This window comes from Drosophila mauritiana, chromosome 3L (genome assembly GCF_004382145.1).
Source record: "Drosophila mauritiana strain mau12 chromosome 3L, ASM438214v1, whole genome shotgun sequence".
Lineage (NCBI taxonomy): Eukaryota > Metazoa > Arthropoda > Insecta > Diptera > Drosophilidae > Drosophila > Drosophila mauritiana.
Window position 1 is genome coordinate 21,537,336 of NC_046669.1, and position 26,296 is coordinate 21,563,631.

General features: G+C 44.9%; 1 protein-coding gene across 1 annotated transcript in view; it reads left to right on the forward strand.

The window, feature by feature from the left end:
- Positions 1–425: 425 nt before the first annotated feature.
- The window catches only part of LOC117140829 (MOXD1 homolog 2), a 113,609-nt gene continuing 87,738 nt past the window's right edge, over positions 426–26,296 (forward strand). Inside the window, exon 1 of the mRNA XM_033303936.1 lies at positions 426–1,131. The gene's annotated coding sequence lies outside the window, so the exon portion shown is untranslated. The remainder of the gene's footprint in view (positions 1,132–26,296) is intronic.

Consider the following 26,296-nt stretch of genomic DNA (forward strand, 5'->3'; position numbering starts at 1 on the left):
ATAAGTTTCGGCGTCATTTATATGATCAATTTCCTTTTTGAAGATAATTGCTTAAGTATATATTGAAATCAAAATGTAGACTTTATGCCAAAAAAAAAAAATTCTAGACCATAGTGCGGTGGCCGAAAACAAGTGCCTTTGTGTAATGTTCATTTGCATGGCGCGCGGCACAAAAATGTTGTGTACATTGCGGTAATTAGGCTACGTGCATGGCATTTGAACCCTTTCAATTGCCGTCTGGCATTTCAATTGCGCTTAACAGATGCACCTGCCGCTGTTGGGAAAGCCCTGTTAGCAACTGGAGTTATGTAAACGCTAACAGAGGCACTCTCTTTCTGCGCAGAGAGCGGCTCTCTCTTTGTTATTGACTCTCCGCCGAGGTGACGTATTGTATTTTACAGTCGAACGCGAACCAGTTACTTCCGAAGTTTCCCAGCGAGCGGTACACGGGCGGACGATTCGTCCGAGAAGCGAAACGAGTCTGCATTTTTAGCACGTCACGACGAGGCAAGCAAAATCTCAAAAGAAAACACGAAAAGGCGAGACAGAACTGTGCGTGAAACATTGTGCAGCGTTGCGAGTGCTTCTATTCAAAGCACCCAGCGAAAATATGTAAATAAAACGTTGTAAGCGACAGAATAAGCCCGGTTTCACAGTGCGCCCCATTCATATGCAAATCGGAATCGGTGCCGCAAACTAAGCAGCACATAATTTGCGAATTAAATCAAAACACACGTCGCTCCGTCTCGCTCTTTTGAGCCGGCATCCTGGCAGCAACAACAATTGCAGGACATTAAACGGACGCCTGGCTGAACGTTACGCGACGCGAACCGTTAACCGTTACGCTTCCGCTTTACGGCTTACGTAGCTCGCGCACGGTCCTGTGTGTGTGTGTGTTTTGCGGATTTAACAATTGGCAACGGGGCGGATGAGAAACGCGATGCCGCCCACGTAATGTGTGCCGAAATTTAAATTGCACTCTATGTATACGACTGTGTGTCGGCGTGAGTGTGTGTGTGTGTGTGGATACGATTACCATAAACGTAAACAAAAGGATTAGACGTTACGTTGCCGGGATTACGCCAGCAGTAGCGACAGACTTTTTCCGATAGCTCCAGCTTCCATTCTCAGGTGAGTTTCGTAAATGATGTATTACCTGAGAGGCATGCGATGTGGGGCGAGGGCGGGCCGGGGATCCTGTGGCGGCACTTGTGGTTGCTGTGTGTGGCATGTTAAGTGCAATCCATTATACAGATATGTGCCTTGCACATGCAGGTTTGCTCTCCTCTCGCCACCAGCCTCTCGCCTTCTTTATTGCCCTGTCCCTTTCTCCGCGTTCTGTTCTGTCCTGTCCTGTTTTTGATTCTGTTTCTGGGCTTGCCTTGTGTGTGTTTTCGGTTGCCACAAAACTTAGCCTGCGCAAGTGTGTGTGATCTCCGCACTGAGTGGAGTGGGGGGGAGTGGCGGGGGAGCCCCTTAATGCATCCATCAACTTCATTGGAATGCCATTCAATCAGCATTTCCCTTTTTTCCTTAGAGTTTTTGCCGTTTTGCATTCTGCAGTTGCGCCACAAAAGAAAATGGGAAAAGAGCCCCACTAAGAGCGGGAAAACTGCTGCAGGTGCACCACTCATAAGGTCGTTCTTCTATAACTTTAAAGTATTTCGCAAATACATTATTCGACTGTTATGGAGAAAAATTGTTGTTGAATTGCTGCAATTTAAATATACAAAATATTTAAACTGTTTTATTATCTAACTAGAATGCATAGGAAATAAAACCAGTACATAGCAAGCATTTTTAAAGGGTTTAAGTAGTGATTTTGTTGTTATCAATTGGCTCAGCTGAGTTAGTAAACTTGCGTGTTAAAGGGGTAATAAATCTATCGATGGACATACAAAAGTACGGTTCTAGCAAGCAATTACGCTCTTAAATTTCCCTACCACTAGCCTATGTATAATTTAAAAGGCAAAGTTTTGGATGGCGACTCGTTTGTTCGAGTTTCAGAATAGAAGTTTCACTATGCTAGTTCGACTGTCGAGAAATGTTCAACTTATGGAATATGGAAATTATAAAGATAAAGTTTTTGTTGTGCTCGGCTGGCAGCAGGAACCAAATTGAACATATTCGTTAGCCCAGTTCCGATGGCAAGACGGGTTGGGGCGCCACAAGTTTTGATTCGGGGAAAGTTTCCGAGACAAGAATATGATAGCTTAATTGGAATTGCCGAATGCAGGCAGGCGAGCGCCGAATGCAACCAGAGAGAAAAGAGCGAGAAACGGAACGGAGAGAGGGTAATTAAAAGTTTTGTCGGGATACTGTGGCCAATGTCGAAGGTCCCCGACGGCACAGAATTGAATACAATGGTGTATAGAGTGCACTGTGCGTATGTATGTATGTAGTCCATTTATCGAAGGGCTTTCCGGCTTAGCCAATAGTTTCCCTTTCAATAGGCCTCCGTTGCCTAGGCGGCCACCCCTATGCGATCTCGATCTGATCTGGAATCGAAATGCCACAATTGATTGATTCGATGCCATTCGATGCCTAATGAACAGCAATAAAAATTCATTTGGGCTACTTACGACCGCCACTTCAGGGTTCAGCCCCAGCCCCTTTCCTTCCCTTTGCCACCACCTCGGGGCACTTTCAATTGGACTTTTTTAATTACCAGCCAAACATTAAGAATTTTATTCCCGCTATATTGAAATATCGTATGCCGGGTATTCCCCGGCGCTTGTCATAAATATTTTAGCAGGTTCCCGCGCTCCAAACAGAGCAACACAAATATTTTAACCATAAAAATTGGCAGCCCGGCGGGAATCGGCAAAAAATCCTTTTTCATTGCGCTCCAAGTGTGTGTATGTATGTGTGTGTAATGTGTGTGCACAGGACGAGCGAGGTGTATGAAAAGATACAACAGTGGCAGTAAAGAAAAACGCATTTTCCAAAATATTTACACAGCAAAAAGGAACAACGGCAGCGCCGGTGGAGAAAACTAGAAAAAGACCAGAAGAGGCACAAATAAAACCCAAATAAAATATGAAACAGGGGGCGGTAGGAGCTATTTTATTTTTCGGCAACAATTTTTGTCGCCCGGCGTTGTCCTCTGTGGGGGTGGGGGTGGGTGACTATGGTGTATCTGTATCTGGGCGAGCTGCAGTAAATAAATATACGCGTATCTCTGATGGGGATTTATGGCAATGAGAGCCTCGGTCCCGGCGCAGCTCCTCTTGCTCTGCCTCTGCCGCTGGCCTAGGACTTAAATAAATGATAGATTGAAATTTATATAGCCTATGGGCCTCGTTGCGCTCCCCGCTCGTTTCCCAGTTCATATTGCACATTTTGGACACTGCTCGATGGGTTTTGATTTGCACTCGGGCGGCATACTAAAATCGGCGGCACATAAATTGACTAGGTAACTAAATCTATGATGTATCTATTTTCGCACCCGAAATTTCAATGCAATTTCCATGCTGGTTAACATTTGCCACTGCGGGGTCGGCTGAAAAGTGCTCGAATCGCGGCGGAGAAAGTGAAAAATGTACCATGCTATTTCAGGGATTTATTTGCCGGAATTCGGTTGCCAGTCAAGAGGAATTTGGCCCAGAGATATTGTAATTCTTATGAAAATATTTCAATTCCTGTTTCCCATGTTTGTAAACAGTTGCATTGATATGAAAATCGCTTTCAAATCCCATTTAAATGGCTGGGGCTCACCTGAGTTGAGCATCTGTGCCTCGCCTCGATGATAGAATGCTTTGTTTGCCTTGCATTTTCATTGATACCTATTTACACAATTTCCAACAATGTTTCATAATTAATTTTTGTGCTTTGCTTTTCTATGCCCAAGCCAGAGGCTTTTTATGCGCCCCCCGTCCGACGACCGCACATTCAAAATGCAATAACAAAAGTTTAACAGGCAAGCGGCAATATGTTTGTTTTTCCAATATTAAAACTTTGCCAAAGGGGCGCTGCAAAAATGCGATGCAATTTATATGAGCCAATTGGCCAAAGCAGCAAAACTGCAGCAATTGCAACAACTGCCACTTCAATGGGATATTTCGGCTGTGGAATTGCAATTTAAATCTGTGCGTTCGTTCAGGTAAAATTAATATTAATTTTAATGAAAAGCAGCTTCAAACTGTATCCCGTCCGAGTACAAACAGGATTGTTAATATGTAATACCCAGAGGAAATCCAAGGCCAGAGATGCGATAAAATCACAACCGAACTGAGGCCAACGAGAATTTGAATTGTGAATGGCAAGGCCCAGAGCTGAAATAACTTTATTTGCAAAAATGGGAATACAAATGGGAATTGAAGTTTGAAGAAAAGGATGCGAGCAGATAAAATGGACTGGCGTCGAAGTATGCAACAGTTGAAAAGCTTGCTGGAAATTAAATTTTAGCCAGCAATTCACTCAGCCATTTATTACTTTTTAAGTGCGACTTAAAGCCAGTCTGTCTCCCAAGTGCTTTAGACTGTGGCTTATTTTCTGGCTTCTGCGAGCTTTTCCAATTTCCCTGCAATTTTCCAGAGGTAACCACAAGCCCAAACGTCTCCCCCTTAAAAATAAATTCGCCCTAAATGGTTTCTCTGCTTATTTTCCTCTCAAAGCTGCACATGAGCTCTGCCTGCTGACTGTAAAATTAATTTCATATGGCAAATGGATAAGAAAAATGTTTTGCCACACAATCTATGAGAATTTTAGCCCAGCATAGCAGAGCGAGCGATGGGGAAGCGGGGAAATGCCAAAAATGCTAAATAAGATGGCTCACATATCTAAAACCCCAAAGAAGCTTCAATAAATAAATACGTGTGTGTGCCCTCCTAGTCGGACGCCCCTCACCCCGATTCCTGGGGAGTCTGGTTTAATTTTGGGAAAGCGCACTCAAATGTTAATTTCATTTCCCGTTCGCCTTTTGTCTGCATTTCTCTGGGCCTCCGACTCAGTCGCAGCCTCTTCTGTCTCACTCTCATATGTATGTATAAAAAAAGATGATATTCGTATTTAATTTCAATTTCAAAGGATTTTCCATGTATTTATTCAAGGACTTTATCTTAGGCATAAATTACGGGCCAACGAACGAGCGAGCGAGCGAACGGGTGCGGGCTCTCCACTTGGCTTTCCGTCTGCCTCTGGCTTTCACCTACTTTCTAGCCGGGCCCGAAAGGTAGCCACCCCACCCCACCCCATCCCACACACGCACGCTCTATCGTCCTGGCTCTGCAGGAGCCGGGATCCCCTCTGGATCCCAGGACAAACATTGTCTGGCTCTGAGCTGGGGCTGGAGCTGGCGATGGAGATGAAGCTGGAGCTGGAGCTGAAGCGGCTCCTGCCGCCTGTGTTTGCCAAACTGTGGCTTCCAGGTTATCTGTCTCACTCCCCATCTCGACCGTCCTTCTGTCCTTGTTGGCGACGTCGTGTGCATTTGGTTTTCATTTACATATGAAGCTCCTTAATAATCCTTTTGTGCACAGGACACAGGCGGAGAAGCGAGTGCCGAGAACCACGTGCACACAATTCGTGTTGCGTGCGCATAAGGAAATGTTTAAATATATGCAAATCTAGTTAAGTGTAATCATTTAGCACAAGAAAAAGTGGCCCGCCTGCTACCAGTTCACCAAGTAAAAAGCATCCTTTGTAAAAAAGTTGGCTCAGGAATTTAGAATTTAAATGTATTAAACGCACAAAAAGGAAGTTATCAACAATGGCCAGGCGATAATGAAGTAATAAATGCATCATGCCCTTACCTTCATTTGGAAGATAATGTCACTTAATACGAAAAGAATGAAGCAATTCTATGAAGGTAGCTCAGTTCACACTTTCAGAATTGTATATTATCGATACAGATACCAATAAACTGTGTTATATGGGTCTTAGAAACGAAATTCATTCACAGATAGTTTTTAGTTGATTCATTTGCTAACCCGTTCTTGTTCATTAATCCACGCATTAAATTGAGTGCCCCTGCTAAGAGCGCATTCAGCCAGAGACCTCCGCACGCATCGTACGCATCTCATTACCGAGTGTATACACTAATAAATTGCAAAAGAAATGCGAAAAAATCCATTAACGCTTTGTGGAATTGCATTTAAGCCGCCAGCACCTTAAAGCCCGCCCGCATATCCATATAAGACCCCATCCGGAGCTCCGACTGAGACTAACGAGCGGCGTTAGTTTAATTTCTAGAGCAACATTCCAGCTCAGGAATACGGAAAAAATCATACATAATGAATGCAAATGCTTTTGCGCTCATAATTTCATCATCATCATCATCACCACCATCCACGGCGGGATGAGGAATGATGAGGAATCCTTGTGATCATCAGGGAGTCTGGGCTCTCTTCGCTCTATTGCTGTCTCCCTCTGCGGTTTGGCAGCCAGGACGTTTCGTGTGTCTGCAGCGGATATGAGCCGGTGGCATCACAAACAGGCCACCAGGGGGGTCCGGGCCACCAAGTTGGTTGCCTATTTTCAAAAACACGGCATAAGGATAACAACCTCTTAACCCAGTTTGCGAGTGCGAATGCGACTGCAGGCAGCGAAGTTGGCCACAGATACAGATACAGATACAGATACAGACACGGCTACACGGATGCCCAGATACCCAGTTACTGGGATACTGAGATACACGGATACTCAGGGACAAGACTGCCGAGGCAGCGGCAGCTGACAGAGGCGTATCCTTGTGCATGTCCTGGGCTACCCATTTTAAATTGAACTGTGCGCATTTAAGCGTGAACTGACAGCTTGGAAAATCGAAAGCAAAAATAAATTGTCTAGTGAACTTGGTGGTCCACACAGCTGAGCTGATGGTAGCCTTTGGGCTTAGTGTCAGCCGGCGGGCGGCAGGAAATGGGCGGGCCAAAAGGACACTGGCAGGAAATGGCTCTCGGGCCGTAGAGTGTGTGTCTGCGTGCGTCTGTCTCTGGCTATTAATTGAAATTCGTTGTGCTTAAAGCCTGTGCCTCGGCAAGCTAGAAAGTTTTAAAAGCTCGCCAGGACGTCGTAGGCCTTGAAGGACATTACCGGCAGCAGGGCAGCAGGGCAGGCTGCCGAGGATACTTGTCGCCTCAGAAAGGACCCACTCCTACGGCACGAGCGACCCTCTCAAATGGCATTTGCATATATATCATCTCGTATATCCTTTTTGTCCGAGCCCGGGCTTTGCACGGTGTGTTAAAAACTTTGCCCCTTTCTGCCCGAGATTTGCATAGACCGTACATAAGTTCTTTGCCTGTGTGCGAGTGCTCATATATCAGTCAGACCGTGGTAGGTTCGGCCCATCCGCTCCTCCTAGAAAAACTAACTCTGATAACCGGTTTCGGCTCCGGGATTACGGCTACCCCTGTGCTCCTTGTTAGAGAGGTAAACAAATCTGAAACTAATCCTTCGCAGCCAACTGGCAATTGTAAACGAATTCGGATTGCTGGGCTTGTTTGGATTGAATGCAATCCCTGACGGGTGGACTCGTTTTTAATTAAGAAATTTCGGGAACAAAGTTAATGAAGCATGAATCGAGGCTGCCAAAAGGGTTCGGGCAACGATGTATTACAATTAACGTATCTCAAAATAATAACAGTACTCTTATGGAACCCTAACTCACATGCATGCGCCTAAAACCTCAACATTATTATAATTATTTGGGCTTGTGATCGGAAACGACTCATAGGGTTCTCCCTTACGTACTTTTGGGTTTTAGCAGTCAAATCTAGAGTGTTACTTTCAATACATAAAACCTGAAAGGTCTCACAATTTCGAGTTTGGCATGCACGTATCTGGTGCCGTTGCAATTGCTACTACCCTGATGCATTCTCTGGCTGGAAACGCACTTGCCGTGTCAGCAATAAAATCGAAAAGTTGCCGATGCTCACCTGGTGCTGAAGTTGCTCACCCGCCTGCAGCTGGGACTGCAGAACTGGAGTTGGGAAGGGGTTTTTCCGGATAGTTTGGGCAACTTTTGCCTCCGCAGGGGATCCGCCAGGCAGCCCGGCTCCTCGTGGAGAAACTTTTCCACAATGCCTTTTTACATATTGAGTCCTCTCGGCTACCGCTCCCTTATGGTTTCTCTTTCTTTTGCATGCCCGCTACTTTTGCGTTTGCTACTTAAAGTTTGCTTTTTGTCTTTGAGTATGAAGATATATACACATCCCCTACCTCCTGCCCCATCCAAGCCTGCCCCTCTGGTACCCAGCTATACTTCGTCTGGGGCTCTTTTGCTATCCAAATTGTGAGCAAATTAATTGAACGCAAAGAAATTCAGAAGGTAAACAGAAGAGAGAAAGGAGCTGGAGCGCGATGACGCTGAAACTTCTTCGTTATGTACTCCTCCCAATCCCGACGGTTGATATCCCGACCAAATGCTGCTAGCTTGTTAAATTTAAAACGCTTACCAGTCTGCAATGCTCCGGCACCTGGGGAAAACCCTAAGTGAGGCAAATAGAAACGGCTCAGCTGACCTCAGGGAGCAAGAGGTTACGACTGGGGAATGCTCTTGAACTTTAAAGTTTATAATTGGACAATATCACAGGTACTGGAGTTAAAAAAAAATGGCTAATGAGGTTTTCCATTTGGAATCCCGACAGGTATTCTCCGTTTTTTGAATCAGATTTATTGCTTATGCTGAAAGAGATGGAATTTATTTTATTTTTGTGCGACTTATTTGAGAGCTCTCTTACTTTCAATGCTAATCTATTCAACGTTAGGACGAACCAACACACCTACCGAGTCGTTACTTCTTTAATGCCTAACTTATATACCCATTTGCTATCCCCTGAAATAGTCTGTGGCATAAAAAAATGTAGGGAAAACGTTTCAAAGTTTTTGCCACTCATTTTTTACACGCAGTCCTTGGGCTTCTGGTGCGAATCCCCTGCGAACCCCTCTCGGTTTCTTCCCCTCTTCCTATCTCTCTCTCTCTCTCTTTCATTCCCTATCTGCAGGTCTCTTTCTACGGCGGCTTGCTAATCCAGGACAATAAGTGTTTGTCGTTGGGATTTAGACAATTATTCACGTTAAGTTGACGTCTGAGACGGGGAGCCCAGGCAACTGACAGTTGCGATTCGCCGGGCTCCGCTTCCTTCGTTTCTTCCGCGTCTCTCCCCGTCCCCGTCCTCGTGCTCAACCTCATCCACATCCTCATTCACATCCACTTCTTTTCGAGTCCCAGTCTGGCCTCCTCACGCGCTCCTGGAGCCCTCATCTTTAGAAATTTCTGACGGCGAGTCTGCACAGTTTTGTAATTTCTTCAACGTTTCAATTTGTACCGGTCTGGATTTTGGCCCGCTTATTTTTGGTTCTCTTTCTCGAGGATTTGGCTCCTCGGGGCACACGCAACATTTTGTATTATAAGCGCATTTGGGTTTTAAGGTGTCAGCAGCGAGCGAGTCGCGTTGATATGTCATCTGGAAATAATTTTTATTTATTCGTTCGTTGCCATCGCTAAGCCGTCTGGCAATTTTACGATGACATTTCTGCCTCTTCGAGGGATTTGCGTTTGCCAAATTTGCAATATACATTTTTCATACTTGTGCACGAGGGCGGAGGGCAGGAGGATTCTTTCTTCGTCCTCACCCACTCACAGCTTTATTTGATTTCGTCGCCACAATAAAAAACAAAGTCGAACTCGCACGGAGCTCGGTTCGGTGTCTCCGGGCAGCTTTTTACGCACTCTATGAAGTGACCCGCGATCCGCACACTCCTCACTCACATGCGTCCGGAGTGTGGAACTCCGGAACCCCCGTCCTGGTCACGTACGGAACATAAAAGTATTTACAAATAATATTTCCATATGGTAAGACGTGACAAAGACTCAAATTAGCGATGGAACGTTTATCTTCGACTGGTGGGTTGCTGGAGGAAAGAAGGTCTCAGCCCCGCGGCAGCTGGCCATATAAAAGTCCGGCCATAAACAAACATCGGGAAAATATCGTCGTAAACATCCAATTTATATATGTATATAAATATCAGAGAGCTTAAAGAAATATTCCCCAACTTTGTACCATAATTTTAATGCCCCGAATCTGAACCTTTTTTTCTGCCAATCAATGCTGGGGGTGAGTGTTTAGGCCATTAATTTAATTTTATGTTTGATTTTGTGTGCACTCTTTACGCTTCCACCTTTTTTAATAGTGGATTGCTGTTGCCGTCGCTGGCTCGCCATTGGAAATGATTTTGTTTGGCAGTTTTAATGGCTGCATTTGGCGGCAAAGTTTTTTGTGTTCCTCGCAACTTTAATGACCCAAATTGATGCAGGATTTTGTTCCAGGCACTTTTAATGTCCGTGCCGCACTCTGAGCTGGATATTTTGAAACGGAAAGTAAGTCTGCAATTTGTTTTTAACGCTAAGTGGGGAAGCCTTGGAATTGTGCGAATGGACTGACTGAAGGACGTTTAGGGTCTTAATGGATCGTGTTTAGCAGCCTCAGGACTCAAACCTTTTCATCAACCATCTGGCCCTCCAGATTGGTAGGAAACCGAACCACTCTCGTGCCGTCAAAGTGGCGGCATCATTAACCCGCATTTATGATCCTCACATCGTTAAGCCAACGCCAAAACCCAGCTTGAACCACCTTCTACGCCACTCCAGTTTTATGCACCCATTAATGTCTACGACTAGCAGAAGTTTCGCCACGAAGCACCTCCTGTTCCTCTAAACCTCTGAAAACACTTTTAATTGCTTGAACTTATTAAACAGCTGCCACTGCAGCTTGCTACAAAACCCTCTCCTCATCTTCCCCCCGTTGCACCCACAGCTGCAGTCCTAACGTTCTGTATTTGCCTCATATCCTTAAAAAAATAAAAAAAATATAAATAAAACTTCACTCCGGCTGCATAGACAAAGACAAAGACCTAAGACTTGGCTTAAGGTCAGCAACTTTTATTTCTTGGCCAACACTTGCACATCCCATGTCTGAAGTGGCTGCTCCATCCCCATCCCCGAGCCACCAACTATCCTCATCCTCGGCAGCGCCCATCGCTCGTCGTCCGTATGCTTATCTTTTTGCTCCTCTTGTCTTCTGGATTTTTTCGACGACGCTGGTGTTGTGCCCATTTTATTGTTCTTGGCCTGGCCAACACCAGAGTCCTCGACACGGCTGCATTTTGGCATTTTGCAGCGGTCGTTTTATTTTCGTATCTTTTTTATTTTGAAGTTTAATGCCAGAGTCGTGCCTCATATTTCGACGATGGAATACAATAGACGGCGGAGCAACAACAGCGGCAGCAGGCGTGCCACGGGGGCGGAGGTGTCTTCTGGTATTCGTTGTTACTGTTTTCCATACCCTGGCTTAAGGTACTTTGATTTGAGACAAAGAAAGCAGAAGCAGAGTTAATGTGGATGACTATATGATAATTGCAAAATACAAATGGTATTCTTATTTTCACTGACTGTAAATACATTTTTAAAATTATACTTATATTATAAAATGTATTATAGCTCATACGAATCAAATTTAAGGTGTTTGATTATTTCTCCTTAGATAAACTTTAATGTAATTGAGAAGATGTTTCAATGAATCACCTAGTTTATATTTTGATTTTATCATAATGTTTGTTTTTGTATAAAACTGTCTGTTTTATATTTTACAACTTATTTATAGCTTCATTATTTTTATTTGGTTATTCTTGTGTACAATTTTATGTTTCCTCTTGCCAAGACTTTTAACACAATTTTCATCCTATGGGCACTTAGGGTATTTACCAATTTCGGTCTTGAGTGATTTCCTATCCCTGCGTATTTTTCCGCAGTTGTTGTTTCTGTTTTTTGGCTGCTGCACAAGTAGTCGATGCTTTGGTGGTTGCTACAGCTTTTGCTTTTGCTGGTTTGGTAATCCGCCTCACTTTAGCACTTGAGCGGCATCTTCTCAGTCTGCCCTACCCCTACCCCTACCCCTCCACCATCCACTCCCCCGCGACCGACCCGCCGCCATGAGTGCCCACCCCCATTGTCCACTCGAAGCGCTGACTGCAGATTGAGCAAAAGTTGTTGTTTGCCAGCTTGCCAGCCTCTGGGAAGTGTGAACATTTTGGGCAACACTCCGCGTGCCGCCCCAGCCCCCCGCCGCCGGTCCGCTACCCTGTTTCCCAGGCCCGGCTCAAAAGGTGTTGGTAATGATGATTTTGAATTATTCATGATTCACGACGATTGAAATTATTTGCGCGCGTTCGTTCGTTCGCTGCCTGCTTGTTGTTGGTTGTTGTTAAAGTTTTCTGGCCGCGTGTTGCAAGGAAAGGAAAGGAGTCGGAGAATCGCACTTATAAGGCTGAAGAAGCAACAATAGCATCGGCTGAGGGGTGTTCCTGTGTGTCTGCTCAGATCTACCTTTTCGCTTTATGTTAAATCATTTAAATTGAACAAAAAAGAATAGAAAACAAAGCCAGCCAGCAGCAGCTGAGGATCTGCCACAATGGCTAGGGGAGGGGTGAATCTCGCGAATGTTCTCAGGGGATGGATGCTAAGCTGGATGTAGATGCTTCCATGGAAGGCATTGCTTGGGTTGGGATCGGATGGGTTCGGGCTCGGATTTGCTACATATTCGGAGTGCCAGAATTGCCGGTTTCAGAGCGGGTATTATGCCACTGACATGGGGTTTGACAAGGCCTATCACAGGATCTGCTGGGTCATTCCGTGAGCCGGCAAATCATCGGTTCGGTGAACAATCGAAATGTCATAAATGCAGATCGCCGGCTGCTTGCTCTTTTCGATGTTTCAATTCTAGTGCTAATGGAATTTGGGATTAGCTCGAGCTCAAGATAATTGGAGAAGAGCAAGTTGGCAAATCACGATGAAACTGGTGCGATCTGATCGCAAAAACTAAATGATCTTCCATTGTTTGGATTCTTAAGCAAAGTGAGGTGTAGGCAACTGACATTTAGTTATTAAAAATCAGTTTTTGGTTTGTTACATCTTAATATCCCAAAAAATATAGCGAGAACTTCCTTTTGGCAGATGCAACCCACTTTCCAGCAACCTCACTATTTCCCGCTTTGTGCCATTTTCACCGCTTCTGCAAAGCATTTCCCTGTGCCACTTTCCGCTCATTCAGCATTTTCCACCCGCCCCGCGACCCCCGACAAGCCCGGCTATTGTAACTTGCGCCAATTGGCACCGGGGATTTGGTCAAAGTCATTTTGCGCATTTTCAATTTGCCAAAACTTTCGTTTCGTTCGCCGCTCTCTCCCTTGACAACTTCGTTCTGCTGGCTGCTGATTTTGGCTGCTTTTGCTGGTTTTTGCCTGCTTTTGTAGTCTTAGTGCATTGAGGCTGCTAATTAGGCGGCATTAAGATTGGACCCCGGGTCGTTTCCCCTTCTCCCCCTTTCCCCTCTTCACCCGCCCCCTGTAAGCGCATTAGATGGTTCAGTTGTGACGCTCACAAAGTCAAAACGAGAAATAAATGCCAATAATTTGGTTCGCTCAAAACCAATCACCCACACACTGACTCCGAAAGTATTTTGCCCTTTTTTGAATGGCAATCGATTGGGGCGGTGGTGTGTGGGGGGTGGGCACAATTTAGTTTTTCTTCTTTTTGGAAAGGCTAACGAACTATTTTCACAGAAACCAAGACGACCAAAGCCAAGACGAACGAAGTCGAATGCTGTTTGAGGCCACTTGAGGCGGTAAAAAAAAGTGCAAGCCAGGCCAAAAAGAAATAGAAAATCAAAGGCAAAAAGGTTTTCCTCCCTCTAAGCCCCAGGTTTTGTGGTTGTTTTTGTTGTTGTTGTGTTTGCTACGTGCACACAAACTTAATTTGAAGTTAAAATGTAGCGTAAAGTGTAAGGCAAACAAGGATGAGGTGGAGAAGCTCAAGCTGGCCAAGGAAGAGGGTTCGAACGGGACTCATCTTGGCTTTTATGATCGAGTTAATTTGAATTTTCAACAAGCCAACTTCTGCGTGCATCTCGCCTTACTTTGTTTCTGTTTTTGATCAGCTGAGACAAAAAGATTTCTGGCATTTGCCATCGGATTCAACAGGAGCTCAGGCCGAACCCTTTCCCCGACTTTCCGACTTTGTTGATTCACTTTGAAAAGTATTTTCCCGCCGCATGTGTCTGGTATAACTTTGGGAGCTCCTGCGGTTGCTTTTCCCTTTCCCTTTTCCTTTTCAGCGCTCCCCACCTTTTTGGGTCTTGGGTGTGTGTTTTTTTGGAGCCAGAATCGTTTTGTACGTGCCCGGGTTTATGTGCATAGGATTTTCAATGCCTCCGTTCCCTATTGATTTTTATACAATACATACATTTTTTCTTCCGCTTTTCCTGCGCTGCTGTCCGTCTGATTGGTTTCTCCTGCGGCTGCATCAGCTCTTTGTCATCGTTTTTTTTCATATGTAGAATGGCCCCACACACAAAGCATCAGATTCGATTATGCGATTTAATCTGATTTCGCACAAACGAATGATTCAAATGCAAATAACACAAGCACACACACATGCCACTAAAGGTGATGGAGGAGTGCTCCGTTGGCATAGAAATTCGAGCTGCTTCCTCCAGCATTCCTCCAGCCGTCCTTTTTTTGGTTAATAGCCTTCGATTTATAACAAGCAGATGAAAGCGAAAAGATTTGCATTACAAAACAAACGACAGGTAGGCCGAAAAAGGGAAAAGGGTTGGAATTGAAAGCTCCTCACAAAGTCAACCCAGGACATACAATTAGTGTGATGGGGTTCGCAGCAGGAAAGTTGATTGGGCTGCGGTTTGTCTGCTTGCCAAGGCAACTGGTTCCACCCAAAAGGGGGTGGCGAAGCTGGGCTAAGCTCAATTATAATGGGATGCATGTGGGTTCATACGGTTAAACACATTTTGACTGAACTCGAATTGGATTTGAACGAGCGAAGGGGAAAGCTTACAGAGAATATACAAGGACGTAACCAATTTATAAATAAAACGAACGAATAAGAAGAGTAATGCTCTGGGGTTTCCATAAGAAGATAATGTAAGATATAATGTGCATAGCGACATTGTATAATGGTTATGCTCCCCTCAACAATACACTAATAAACTAAATATGGCATTCCGCTACTCTCCATAATCCGATTCGATTCGATCCTCATATCTCTTAAGTCATTGCCCACTAATACTTTCCTCATTCCATAACTAGCAATCCGAGCAGTAATCAACTCATTTCCATTGAATTACACCACTATATGGTACATATGTTATTTCTTTGGCAATCATTTCATTATATAATCATAATTAGGCCGAGCAAGGTGTTGATGCTCCCCATCTAGTCTCCTCTGCATCCAACGCAGGCGTTGAGTGAATCTCCAGCCTCTTTGGAAAGCTTCCCACAATTGGCCTAGTCCGATTGCAATTGGAGTCTGCCGGTGTTCTTCCCACAGATTATCACAAATTAGATGCAGTTCGCGTCGGAGTCTGGCACACATGGATCAATCCGAGCCCTGGCCACATGCCTCGCTCAAATTAGGTTTCCAGCTCGGCACTTGAGGGAAAGATAGATCCCCCGCATTCCTGCCCGCCTCCATGGCCATGCCTGCACATTCTCCCTCGATGGCACATAATTTTCGCACACCACCGTGCGCATGACGACGATGATGCCCCAACTCGTGTATGTTATGGATGCACAATGGCCTTTTCCTCATAACCAACACGTACAAGCAATTCACGAGGCGAGGCCTTCACCAGAGGTGCTAATGCTGATCAGCAGTAACTGATACCACTCGGCTGCGGACCTGACCGGACCGGCCCGGGCCAGGAATAATGCAAAGAAGCCAGTCCAACTTGAAGCCTGCAGCCAGAACAATGCAAAGCCCAGAAAACAACAGAATTAAGTCCAGCTCGGTATGCTGAACAATGCTCAGTGCTGGATGTTGTAAGCAGTAAGCTGGATAGTCGTTGTTGGATGCTGGATGCTGGATGCAACAGGGACCGGTCGGAACGCCCGCTGAACGTGTATCTGATAGGGCACATGGCCAGTGGAGAGTCCCGGCCAGCTCCGAGTTAGTTGAGAGCTGAGTCGAGTTCAGTTCGGAACACAAATCATCTTCCAGCGCTCACGAAATTGTTGCGCAAACTTTCAAAGGAAACAGAAACAAAACCCCACCAAAGAAAAGCAAACCAAACAGAGCAAAAGAAAACCAAAAGTTGCCAGCTCTGTAGTCACAGTTTGGAGTACCCTCACCAATGGGATAGTTCCTTAATGAATAGTATTTAATGAGTTCTTAACTAACAAGTTATAGACTATAAATACCAGTCTATGGAATATACAGATTTTATGTTCATATGGAAGTGAACATGGGTCATCCATTTGGCTGCCACTTCAAACTAAACTTATGTACGCCCTTACTTATTGAAAGCCAACCCGTTGATCGAACTATGATACTCTCTGTTAAAGGGTAGCCAAAATCAGAGTAAAACTGGCAACGCGTGAGGGGCTGGCCTGGAAGACAAAAGGAGGCGTTGGTGTTGGTGTTAGCTGATTGTTGTTGCTGTTACCTGTACGGCCCGATGCGGTGTCTGTGGATCTGCAGATCTTGCCACCAGAAGGAGTAGGAGGCGGAGGAGGGCCAGTGGAGCCGGGCGGAGCGGTGTGGACTATGTGTGAACTCGCAAAACGTGACACATTTATATCACTTCGTTTGAATCGCAAAATAATAATAAATATAATAGCAACAACGTTGCTGGGGGAGTCTCTGGCCTGTCTGCAGTCCGAGTCCCTGGAATGGAATGGAATCTTTCGGGTCTCCGGCGGCCGACAGACAGTCTCTTTTTGGCCAGGCCGTGCCCAGGTTTTGACCTGCCGACGCTTCGCTGGGAAGTTTTTATTTTTATTTCGCCTGCTTCTCTTTCGTAGTTTGCCTTTTTGCTTGGTTTGGCCCAAAATATTTGCGCTGCTGAAGCTGGCGGCAATTGTTAAAAAATTTAAGCACCAGCGAGAGATAAAGAGAATGTTAAAGCTTCGGGGGGATTGGCTGAAGTATGCGAATGCGGTGATACCCTGGCAACAGCGGGAAGGTCGCCTTACCGGCACTCAGAAAACACCAGGGATGCCTTTGTGTGCAAGTGTTTCATTCAATGAGATTAAAGAAAGCTCTAATTACCTGTTAATGCAAAACATGTTAAGTACGCCCGATTGTAAAACTATTAATAAAATAGATTTACAAAACTAAGTGTTTAGTTGGACGACCCTCTAAAATGTTTTTTATGTCTCACCTTTCCTACAATCTAAGTCAATTCGCCTCGTTCGTGGTTTGAAAAACATAAAATATCACTGGTTCCGTCGAAACTTCTCAACCTTTCAGGTAGCCACATCCTGGGAGGGATTCCTCGGCCACTACCTTCCCAGCCCCGATGAACCTCCGCAGAGCTCGAAAACTTTGACCATTGGGTCCAGTCGAATGAGTTTTCGGTATTTTCGGGTTTCTCCTTCGCCCATTTGACAATATACGAAATATTGCACCCCTGGGCATGCGACGTTGCCCTCCATCCTGCCTAGAGTTGTCAGCGGACGGCGGTGGATGTATTTGTGGCGTATAATGTTACATCTGCTTAGCAGAAAGATAAATCAACGGAGCGGGCGAGCGTCGCTGGCATCAGCTACCAGTTACCAGTTGCCAGTTCCAGCATTCAGCTCCCAACCGAGCATCCACATCCCAGCAACCCAGCATCGCAGCATCCGAGCATCCCGACATCGGCATCAGCAGCAGCGCCAAACGTCGCACTCAAGTTGACAATGATAAATAGTGAAAAAGCACCAGGCGAGCTGGAGACTTCGAGGAGAGTGGGAATGTTGTGGGGATCCATGAGGTGACAGACACTCCACTCCCAGGTTGGCAAGTGGTGAAAGTTTTTCCCCATCCCGGGGAGAGAACGCTGATGGAAGTAAAACATTTCGATTAAAGTTTATGAAACGGCAACCTCAGCGGACCTCCTATGACAATGAGTGTCAGAGGGATCCCCGTTTGGCCAGGAATTAGTAGCTGCGAATGGATTGGGTCCAAATGCCCGAGCCAACCAACTGTGAGTGCTCGGTGTGAGCTGAACTGTTCTTGATTAAAACTTTGTTCCAACTTAGCCGGACTGAAGGGGCGAAGCCCTTTGAATATCGAGCAGGAAGTCTGACCGAAAACTTGGATGGAATGGGAAGGCCACAGAAGGAAGCTTGGTAGCCATTAGACGCTGCCTTCGACAATCAGTTTTGTCTCTTTTCTGTGCCGACAACAAGTTATCTCGCCTGGCAGGACAATATTTCTTCCCCGCAGGCAAAACAAAAAAAAAAACTTTTCCGACCATGGAAAATAAGTTAAGCTGAAGGCGAAACTAAACACCCTTTGAGGTACAAATTTAAATATAAATAAAGTGTCAAACAAAGTACCCGTACGAACGCTGCAGCGAAGCAGGTGCAACAGCAGGATCCGAGGCGGGATGCTGGATTCTGGTGGAGGTGACTCCATAATAAATAAATAAAAATGCAACAAAATTGCATTAAAGGCAAATTCAGGGGAAGAAGTGATGGCGGCAGCAGCAGAGCTCCTTGGTGCATTCTTTCTGGGTGTCAAGGGGATGCTGCGAAGAGCAGGGTTCGGTTCTCATCAGAAGGGCAGGGGCTGTGGGAGTGCTACCCCTGACTCAAGAACTCCGAGGTTTGCATACAAATAGTGTCGGTCATGGAGGGCGGTCTCGCAGCTGGGGGTTAGGGCTAGAAAAACTAGGGTTCCCAACCCAAGCTCGAGCAAAGGTGTTGGCAGGAGCAGCCAAGTGAAAATACCCAGCGAACTGGACGGAATTATGCTAGCGGAAAGTTCTGAACTTATAATTGGTTAGGCGGTTGGAGGTTTTTTACCGGCTAGGTTCACAGATCCCGCAGTGGTTCCAGCTGTGAGATCATCATCAGCCCTGGCTGAAGGATCCAAGGCAGCCTGGCAGTGAACTTCTGAAGGGACTCATGCTTGAAGCTTCAAGCCTCAAGAGTAAGGTCAACATAAATCGAAGCCAGACGCAGCAGGATAGTTTTGGAGTGCAGTCTGTGGTGTGGCGTGTGTGTACTTGCAGCAGACACTGTGTACTTTGGGGTGCCATAAAGCAAAGTATAGTTCGCCCAGTGTACTGGAATATAAAATGCTCGTGCTCGCACCAACCCAGAGCATAAACAAAACACAAACACCCTACTGGCATGACCCGCATGGAGGTGTCCTCTCCCCAACCCCTAACTACTGTACATACATACATATATATGTATAGAAATATGTGTTTTTATTTACACGGACCCTCCTGTATGTGCCCTCGGTTGACATGATAGCAAAGGCGGCGAAAAGAAAGCCGTTGACGAAGCAGCAGCAAAATTTTGAACTAGTTTAAGTGCCCCATCATGAAGTCCCAAGTTTCTCGTTTTCGCCAGGATTGTTTTACTTTATAAAGCACACTCACATGCACACCCGACCATTGGAGCTGCATGGTTATGCAAAGTAATTTGGTTGTGTTTGTGCTGGCGCGGGGATTTGAGGGGCTTTACTAGGGTGGCAAGGAGCTGCCAAGGCAAGGACAACACATAAAGCATTGGGGATGCTTCTGCTCCGGCTGCCTGAGCACAGTTTACAGTGCTCTGTCCGCCGGAGGGTGGACATGGAGGGAGCCTTTCCAGGGGCTGTGGGTTAGGTTAGGTGTCCTGCCGGACTGTGTAAACAGCGGCGAGCTTCAGCAGGAGCCATCCTTGCTCCTCATTTTTTGTTCCTCTGGCCCCTTCGAATTGGCAGAGTGCGTGAACTGCTGCCATAAAGGGTCTGGGTTGGGGTTTCAAGGAGCTAGGGGGCACCAGCTGCACATGACCCCCTTTTAACAGCTGCACACAACAAACTGCAGTGCCCCCCACCTCTATTCAAAGTGCAGATAATTTCATTTGAAGTATGGCAAAATACAATTTTTTCCAGAGTTCAAGTTTTACTCTATGCCGTGCCCCATTTTCATTTTCTCTTTCCCGCCGAGTAATTTGTTGCTGGAGTTTGTGCTGTGGAGTCCTTGCTCCCCGTTTTTGAAGCTCAACACAGCGGCAGCAGCTCATTTCCTTTCGGCTAATGATGTGGGTCAATTATAGCAGCCAAAAGCGTAGCGAACTCTTCTCCGGCTCTCTCTATTTAGATTTTGTCTACTGGAATTAATGGCATTAGTTTTGTGCATTTAGTTTTGACTATTGAAGGGAAAAACGGACAGAGGGAGGCGGCTTAGACATTTGCATGTTTGCTGCAGGGAGCTCTGCATTCACCGAAATTCGGGTTGAGAAAAACAATTGTGCTGGTTTCATTTATCCGGCGTTTGGTATTGAAGGGATTTTTTTCGATTTGAGGGGTTAGTTTGGGAGAATATAAAACTTTGGTCTGGCCAATTCGGTTTTTTGAGTCTTATGGCTGATTTCCTGGAGTGGAAATGGTTATGGCCTACGGAAGAAGCGTTGAGAATGGAAGGAAGAGGAAGTCATTAATGATTTCCCTCGTTAGCTCTTTTTTTGCTTGGAGTGAGCATCTTCCTTTATTTTTTTCTGCCTTTCAAATCCCTCAGCTGCTTAGTCCGAGTAAAAATCCTTACCCATTTACCTACTCGGACCTTTGCCAAAAATCTGCACCTGAACCGCATGCACGTTCCGCTCAACTAGCCCACCTATCAGATCCCCCCTCCCATCTTTCGACGCCGGCGTATTCGTGCATGAAAATCAAATCTCTATGTTTGTTTTTTGCACAAAGTTTTTGTAATATTTTTTAAATGTCAACGGTCTTGTTTTTCCTCCCTACAATGTTGCTTTTTTGCGCGCCCTTTTCATATTAATGCTGCTTCAATTGTACGCTGATTGGCAATCGAGAATGTGACTTGCATTCGGGAGGAGCGACCTCATCCTTATCCGCTTTGGGGCGGAACCGAAACAAAGCCGGCGGGTACGGTATTTGAATGTCGTGGGTGGATGCTGCACTTATTAAATTAAAAACACACAGCCCCGCAACTACAGGGTATGCGCTGTACGTATGTGCACTGTACACAGCTGAAATACATACATATCTCTTTTTTTTGCTATTAAACGTGTGCATGCTTCGGCAATTTGATTGTGGCCGAGCAGGCGTATGAAAATCAATTTCACGCTGAAACGCACCAAAAACTTTAATAATATTTGCGTCGCGGCACTTAACAGACAGCAAGGACGACGAGGACGGCGAGGTGGAGGTGAAAATTGGCAGAAGGAAGGGCCAGGATATCCACGCAAAGTGGACGGTCGCAGAAAATGCGAGGGGGCACTGAGTGCATTCAATTAAGTGTTTCAATAAGAAGGGGAAATGCATTAAATGGAGTGGTCAATACCGATCAATTTCACTTACAGTATAATTTGAAATCTAATACATATTCTGGTATAATTTGTGTTTGCACTACTTGTTTTTTATAGAATTAAGCTCTCGACTACAAAAGTAGATGAATCGTTTAAGTTTCAAGATCGTACAATTAAAGATCATGCAAAGTGGCAGTTAAACCTCCGCAAGATCTGTCCGTTCGAAAGGGAATTCCCAATATTCGTGGACCTTTAAAGCCATTCTGATGTCGTATCTTACTCCCATTTCCTGGGTAACCTGGTCTTGGAATTTATCACCTTGCTACGAGAGCCTCCGAACCCGCTCTAGAGGCCCAGAGCTTCGCCGAAACCGAGTCTCGCAGACACTTGGCATAGTTTTGTGGCCACCGGGCGGAAGGTTCCGACTGGAGTGGAGTGGAGTGAGTGCGCCGAGGATCCTACACGTAGCCCTAACTTTTGCTTCGAACATAAAGTGCGCGCTAAGAATTTACCGCATAAATTTTGAACAAGTAGCAAAAAGAGGCAGAGGTAAAAGCCAGAAGTTGCAGGTAGTCCCGCCGAGGGGCGGAGTGGCATGGTGTGGTGTGCTGTTGTGGGGTGGGCCGAACTTACAAACCGCACTTTGGCACAAAACTCACAAGACACTCATAACTTTTTATGTTGGTTCGTTGCACACATCCGAACAGCCCAAAAGGCCAAGACAGAAGTCCAGAACCCAGAACCACTGACCAGGAGGGGCGGGGGAACTGATGGCGGAAAGGTGGTCCGGAGACCACCCTAAGATGCAGTCGAGTGGTGGCTGCCGGTGGCTCAAGCACTTGGCCAATTCCCCTGGCTTGGGCCAGGGCAAAAAATTTAAGTTTTTCCTCAGCCGCGTCGCGAGTTTTTATGGGTTTCGGTGTTCTGGTACATAATTACACAATGGAAAATTGAAGTATATTTAACTTAATAGTAAACAAATATAACTCTCTTACATTCGCGAATCTGCAATTCTGAACCCATTTTATTAGTACTAATTGAGGGAATTTTTTTTAGTCATTCATTTTCAGTTGTTTACAACATTTATAACATAAATAGTTTTCTCCACGTGTACTTCTGCCATCATCCCCTTGTCGTTGCTCATGTGTTTACAAAGTAATTACGTACCTAAAATTAAATTCATAAGAAGCTGACGAGCAAGAAGGCGGCGAGCATTTAAGAAGCATTTCAGTTTCTCCTGGCCAACGACTCCGGCTCACTTTGTTTTCCCATTTTTTCTCCATTTTGGCTGGCATAGTTGCTGTTGGGGGTCTGCTACAGTTAATGCACGCTAAAAGGTTTTCCCGCCACTCGCTGGGCGGTGGCCATGCAGATTAGCGGGGGATATTAAGGCAGGTATTTAAGCGCGGCTTAGGCAGCGAGCGCCGAACAAGATGAAGACCCACTTTGGGCGGAAAGTTGTGAACAAGCGGACTTAGCCGGTGCAGCAGTGCAAAGTTTAATTGAATCGCGGGGAGCGGGGAAGCTTGACATGCTGCAAAAGGCTTGAAAGGGGGGTGGGGGTGGCTCAGCGGAGAGCAGTTGGACAGGCGGTATAAGGTGGCATCAGCACTCGAGTTTTATGGAAATTTAAGAAGGGTTTAGCAGTGCGTCCAAGACAGACATCCAGCGACTGGGGGAAACACGTAACCCGAGTGGATTGCTCAATCTCGGTAGCTTGAAAACTAATCTGAAAGAAATCCAATCGATTGGAAATTCATTGAGAAATAATAATAATGAAGGTAATCTTTATAAAAAGCTTGTAGGGTTTCTCGGAGATGAGGAAGCCAAAAAAGCCTGAAGAGTAAAGCACGGCTGAAATAAATATACAGAGGTGGTCAAAAGTATTTTCACAACGCACAATATTTGCAAACTTCAACTTCTTTTTGTTATATTTCTTCTTGTTGTTGTCCGATTTGCCTGAAATAGTTCTTATCGCTTAGCTTGATCTATGCAGAAGGTAGTCGAAAAGAAATACGAAAGATAACGGTTCATAGTACAAAGCTTAAAGCAAAAGAAAATATGCATGCAAGTTGTCAATAGTATTTTCACATGTTTATTGCGCTTCAAAAGTATTTTCACTCAACTTAATTTAGTAAATTTCAGCTTAACATCTAATTTCAACATAAGAATTTCTTTATTTTATATAAATACAATACTAATATTTTGTAACACCACCTTTGGCATCAATAACTGCTTGAAGTCTTTTTGGTATTGACCTTACCAAAGTTTGTGCAAATTCTAATGTCAATTTGGACCAAATCTCCGCTATTTCAATGATGGCTCCCTCTCGTTTTCTATTTTTATCAATAGTTCGTTGGTTTTTAATAAAAGCTCAAACGTTTTCAATGATATTAAGGTCTGGGCTTTGGGGGGGCCACGGAAGAACCGCCAGATTAAGGTCGTTTAAAAATTTTGTTGGTATCCTACCCTTATGGCATGGAGCATTGTCCTGCTGAAGAATCCATTCAGTAGTTGGAAAAAGTCTATTTCCAGACGTAAAAGCATGGTTGTTTAAGATAAGAAGGTATCCGTTCTGATTTAAAGTTCCTTCTATCGGTACCAAGTCTCCGAATCCATAATAGGAAAGACATCCCCAAAACATGACTGTGCCCCCACCAAATCTATTGGTTGGCTGGGCTGCCAAATGCTTTTGATTATTTTTCAAATACATAAAATGCTTGCTGTATGACCCCTGGTACTGAAATGCAGACTCATCAGTCCATAAAATATTAAACCAAAAGTCAAGAGGCTTCTTAACATATTCCAACGCAAATCGAAGACGTTTTGTTTTGTTGGTTGGTGTGATCTCAATCGTTTTGCGAACAACGTATGTCTTAAAATCAGCTTCTTTTAGCCTGCGACGAATTGTAGAACTACTAACTTGTTTGCCAATTGTATTTTTTGATTCTAAGGCAATTTTTACCGGACTGGCACTAGGATTCTTCGCCACAACTCCAAGTATTTGCCTGCATTGCCTTTGGTCCAGCACAGGTTTTCGGCCTGATCTTTTTTTATTTTTTAATGTGCCAACTGTATCAAACTTTTTTATTAAGTAGTAGACAGTTCTACGCGAAATTTGATATATTTCAGCTATTTTGGCCGCAGGTGTACCGGCTTTAAACCTAGCAACAATACCAGCCCGGGCCTCAACTGTTAACTCTTTTGTTTTGGGCATTTTATTTAATAACTGTAATAGGAAAATGATTAAATCTAATTTTTATTCAATAATTTAAATGTATTTAAGCAAACAAACCGGCACTTGTCACTCTAAACCAATCACTGAAGAAGAAATTGCGTTGTGAAAATAATTGTGATGCGACGAAACCGTGTGCAAATACTTCTGACAACTGATAAAGATCTCTTCATTTGCCTCTTCCTTGCGCATAGGAACAGTTATTTTTTCAATTCTTCTTTCATCTGACTCTGCATAGGTTTGAATTTGCAAAAGCAAAAGTTTTTTTGCATTTCACCTCCCCCCACTTGCTGCACAAGCAACTGTTTGTGACCCATGCACAAAAATGCACTTTGTGAAAATAATTTTGACCATGACTGTAGATTTATTTGAAACTTGAGATAAAATGATTATGGTAAATATGTAAGACTTATGTTAAGTTTTCGGCAGCAACAAATCAATTCAAAGTGTTGCCTTCAAAGTTAATATATAACGTGTATTAGGTCCAAGGAGCCCTCCAAATGTTTTCGGAACCATTTGGAACTCTGCGAACGTGGGAAGCTCTTGGGATTTCTTAGAAAACTAGAAACAATACAATAAAGCACAATGCCGGGCCTTCCGCCGAAGGAATTTTTTCAGCTCCTTTGGCTTGCATACATCAAAATTCCTTCGCCTCCGTGTCCTCTTGCCATTTTCCTGCGGGATCCTTAAAGTTGTTGGCTTTTTTAACGCATATTTTAAAGAAGCCGCGGCACAGATTTCGGCTTCTTTGTATCTTTCGCCTACATTGTGGTGCTCCGCAGTTGAAAAGCCGTCGAGGGAGCACGTGCTTCCATAACTGAGCCCGGTGGGTACAAATGTGTCTAGGATATGAATAAGGGAACGAATTAATTTTGAATATGTGGAAAATCTCGCACGCCAATGTACGGACCGCACCAGGAAATGCCGGCAATAATGCCTGCCAAAAGGGGTGGCCGGGGGCGGCATTTCCAGGCAGCTCCAGGGAAAAGCCCCAACAATGAAGATGCCAGGCGATACGACAAGTACGTCAAGCTGAGGCGACGAGCAAGGACTTCAGTCTCTGTCAGTGTCTGTGTGTAGGCCTTTTATTGCTATTGTCAAACTATTGTGCCTGTGTGTGCGAGTGTGTGCCTGGTGCTCCCTTCCATCCTCCCCCCCCCCCTCCCCCCTCCCACAGAACACCACCCCTCCTGAAATCCCACTGTAGGCCTCTTCATCGTCTGCTCGAGTTGCTTTTTATGAAACATCAAAATGTCAGTCAATGTCATTAAATGACTTTTATATTACACCTAATACGATGACAAGGCCTCCAGCCTGTCTGCCAGTCCAGCCCTCCCCCGCTTGATATCTTTTTGAGTGTATCTTAAAGATTCTAAAATTAGACAATTGTGTGTGCTATGCCAGCCTGTTTATTTGTTGTTCTTCTGGTACACGACCCAGAGATATTCCCCGATTCGACTCAGACTGACTGTGCACACATGTGATTGCTTTTTGTCTGCGGTGACAAATCGCAACTGGAAACTGGTTCTCGCTTCTCGGTTCTCAGTTCTGGGTTCTCCGACCACCTTTTATCCAAGTGGCATACACCTCCTCGAGAACTCCATGTCGTCTGCGTCGTCTCGTTGACAAAGTCAAACAATTTGTTGAAATAAGTTGGAAATTGAATGAAATTGTCAAAAGCATTTCGCACATTTTATTATTTTTATATTCTTTTTCCAGCGCTTTTTCTGCCAGGCAAAGTTTTTTAGTCGGTTTTGCAGGGTGTGCAGTGGGTATACAAAGGAGATGAGCACTATA